The sequence below is a fragment of the Staurois parvus genome, unplaced genomic scaffold, assembly GCF_062004578.1.
Source record: "Staurois parvus isolate SC_StPar_1 unplaced genomic scaffold, SC_StPar_1.0 ptg000230l, whole genome shotgun sequence".
In the NCBI taxonomy this organism is placed as follows: Eukaryota; Metazoa; Chordata; class Amphibia; order Anura; family Ranidae; genus Staurois; species Staurois parvus.
In genome coordinates, this window is record NW_028318026.1 from 5,449,261 (window position 1) to 5,453,468 (window position 4,208).

Sequence of the window (4,208 nt, forward strand, 5' to 3'; positions counted from 1 at the left end):
TTCTCTCCTTTCCTTGCAGGGATGACAGTACGGGCTTGACGGCTTTTGACTGGTCAGCACTGTCATGGTACAGTTTACATCCATACATTTTGTATTAATGCAAAGTGCACCACAAAGTATTGATTTGGGTATCAGGAGCATCTTGTGAAGCTCATGAAAATACTTGGTATCGGCACAGATACCGATACCGCCATCGGTATTGGTGCATCCCTACCGACTTTGATTAATCAGAGCCTAATTGCTGTATACTGGGAGGGGGTTTGGGAGGGGACAGAAGGACTGGACGTGCTACACACGTCCTGTGTACAATGACCCTTTTTTGGGCACGTGTAGCACACCACAAGTCTAAAATTAGATAAGGTGTAACCCAAAGTTATATGTTCAATGTTAAAAGGCACAGACCAACTATAAATAATTTTCTGATAATAATATAACATTATCCATCCAGGACTAGATTGGATGACTAACCCCACTAAAAAACACTGAGACTTAAAGAAGAAAGGGGAGGGAGGGTGGAAGCCATATGTCGTCACTCCTCAGCTGGCTGCCCATTCTTCCTAGGCAGCTGCTGAACCTGGTAAACAGTGACATGTGCTACACTAGCTGCCTAAACCAGCCAATAGGGACTCTATTGATGGACATCTCTGCATGCCGCAATCTTCCATGGCAACCTTCAAAAGAAAGAGGGGAACAGCAAGCAGGATGGCATTTGACAGTCCCCTGGGACCCTCCGCTGAACACTAGGGGCACTAACGTATCAACTGGATGTAAGTGCTCTTTGGCTGGCAATTTCCTGACAGTCTACTGTCGCAATCAACTTTTGTTGAACAGAGTAGTGCCAGCAGGGCCATACACTGCTTAATTTAGAGCTGAGCCAGCAGGAATCAGCATTAATATAAACCATGTATGGACCGTCTTAAGCTGCGTACACACAGACTTTTGGTCAGTGTGTACAGCTGTCTATTCCTTTTCAACGGGACATGCTGGAGAACTAGCATCCAAGCAGAGTTTGCAGCCAATGGCTGCGAGAGCCGATCTGTGCATTCTGGGGGGAATTCAATAGAACAGCAAGGGAGATCGCCACACCAACATAAGTGATGTGTCAGGTTTTTTTGTCGCTCAGCCCGCAGGTTGAAAGAAAACAAGAACTGTGAGTTTGTACCAAGGTTTAATAACTAATAAAGCTTGTTTCCATGATAAATGGATTCCACTTACCAGAAACCGGCATTTAAAGCACAATGCTGCCTGTCTCTAGCCACATTATCTTTAACCACTGACTTCACCTCTGACAGATTTATCACGTGTTATCTCTTATCTTTTCTCTGTCTTCAGATGTCTTTAGTTGTTCTTTGTTTGTGGGTCTTTCTGCCTTTAGTTTTTCCTTTAGCAAGTGAAATGCATGCTCAATTGGGTTGAGATCAGGTGATTGACTCGGCCATTGCAGAATATTCCACTTCTTTTCCTTCAAAAGCTCCTGGGTTGCTTTTGCAGTGTGTTTTAGATCATTGTCCATCTGTACTGTGAAGCGCCATCCAATCAACTTTGCTGCATTTGGCTGAATCTGGGCTGACAGTATATCTCTAAACACTGCAGAATTAATTTGGCTGCTTCTGTCTTCTGTCACATCATCAATAAGCACCAATGACCCAGTGCCACTGAAAGCCATGCATGCCCATGCCATCACACTGCCTCCACCATGTTTTACAGATGATGTTGTGTGCTTTGGATCATGAGCTGTTCCAATTCTTCTCCACACTTTTTTCGTCCCGTCATTCTGGTACAGATTAATCTTAATTTCCTTCGTCCAAAGCATGCTTTTCCAGAACTGGTCTGGCTTTTTTAGATTTTTTTTTGGCAATGTCTAATCTGGTTTTTCTATTCTTCAGGCTTATGAATGGTTTGCACCTTGTGGTGAGCCCTTTGTATTTGCTCTCCTGAAGTCTTCTCTTGATTGTAGACTTTGACAATGATATGCCCACCTCCTGGAGAGTGTCCTTCACTTGTCTGGATGTTGTGAATGGGTTTTCTTTACCATAGAGAGGATCCTGCGATCATCCACCACTGTTGTCTTCTGTGGACGTCCATGCCTTTTTATGTTGCTGAGCTCACCAGTGCGTTCTTCTTTCCTCAGAATGTACCAAACTATTCATCTGGCAAATCCTAATGTGGCTGCTATATCTCTGATGGATTTGTTTTGTTTTTGAAGCCTCACAATGGCCTGTTTCACTTGCATGGACAGCTCCTTTGAACGCATGATGTAGGTTCGCAGCAATAGATTCCAAATGCAAATACCACACTTATGCAGGCCATAGATGGGTCGAAAATTGACGATTTTTCATGCGAAAAAAAAATCGGCCGATTTTCGCACTGTTAGTGGGTTAATTGGTTGGCCGTTTTTTGGGGTTTTGGCACATTTTTTTTATCGGTCAAGTTGGAAAATTTGCGGCCGATTTTCCCAGCAATGATGGGCAAATCCGTCGATCGTTTTGAAGGAGAAGAAGAAGATTTCCAGTCCGCTATTATATTTTATATGAAAAGTCTTGCAGTTGCAACAATGTATCTATTTGTATCTGAATAAGAACATCTGTATCCGAAATGGATACAAATGGATACATTGTTGCAACCGCAAGACTTTTTCATGTAAAATATAATAACGAAGCTCTCTGCAAGGGACAGAAGTAAAAATGCCGGCCATAGATGGGACGAATATCGGCCGATTTTTTACCATTGATGGTAATGTCAGCCAATTGAACGACCGATGTTTCATTTTTTTTTTTTTTTTTAAATGGTTGGTTTTCAACCCGTCTATGGCCTGCATTAGAATCAACTCCAGACGTTTTACCTGCTTAATTGATGAAGAAATAACAAAGGGGTAGCCCACACCTGGCCATGAAACAGCTTTTGATTCAATTGTCCAATTATATTTGGTCCCTTGAAAAAGGGGGGATGGCTACTCTTAAGAGCTGTAATTCCTAAACCCTTCCTCCATTTTGGATGTACATACCCTCAAATAAAACCTGAGAGTGTGCACTTTCAGCCCATATCCATTATATAACTATCACTTGAATATGTTTTGGTAAATACCTGAAAAAAAAACTAAAATTGTACCTGTGTCCAAATATATATGGACCTAACTGTACACCGCCATTTGTAGACGCTATAACTTTCACGTAAACCAATTAATTTACATGTATTAGAATTTTTTTTTTAGCAAAGACATGTAGCAGAATACATTTTGGCCTAAATGTTTTTACTGGATGTATTATAGCAAAAAGTCAAAAATATTGTTTTGGGTTTTCTTTTTCAAAATTGTTTTTTTTTTTATAGCAAAAAAAAATAAAAGTCGCAAAGGTGATCAAATACCACCGAAAGAAAGCTCTCTTTATGGGAAAAAAAAGACAAATTTAATTTACAGTGTTGCATGACCACGCAATTGTCAGTTAAAGTAACGCAGCGCCGTATCACAAAAAATGGCCTGGCCAGGAAGGGAGGTAAATCCTCCGGAGGGCAAGTGGTTAATATATTACAGGGATGAAGTGGCAATCCTAGTCAGGGTCAGGACAACCAGCATTGTAGAACTGCTCTGCAGCACAGCTCACATACTCTGTACATGGTTAGTTCAGTGCAGAAACATATGTCACAACAAACACCATCACAAGTGGGGAGACACTGGAGGAAACAATATTCACAGTCAGGGCGGAAGTGAGAAAAGTGTGTGCTAGAAATTCCGATAGGGGTCTGGCTGCAGAATGGAGCTCCACTTTGGACAGGAAACAGGTGACCTCCACTCCAATTTTTTTTTAAATGAACATTAATATTAACAAACAACCAACACCAATGGAGTCTGGCTGCAGAATGGAGCTCCGTTTTCGACAGGAAACATGTGACCTCCACTCCCCCTGGTCTAGTGAAATATAATGGAACAAGCAAGCAGAGGCTGCATAGTGGAGCTCCACTCGACAGGAAGCATGTGATCTCCACTCCACCTGTTTTGTTTTAAATATACTTTAATATCATAAACAACCAATAGATACTATTCCAGGAAGTGCAGGTCACATGTGTCCTGCCACATATTTCCTGTGTATACTTTTAAAGGGGGTGGGGCTACAGACTGGAGCTCTTCTCTGGACAGGAAGAATGTGACTTCCAATCCCAACCCTTCTCGGCATGATAGCGGAAATGGAGGGTTTGGTCGACAGGCCGGTGGA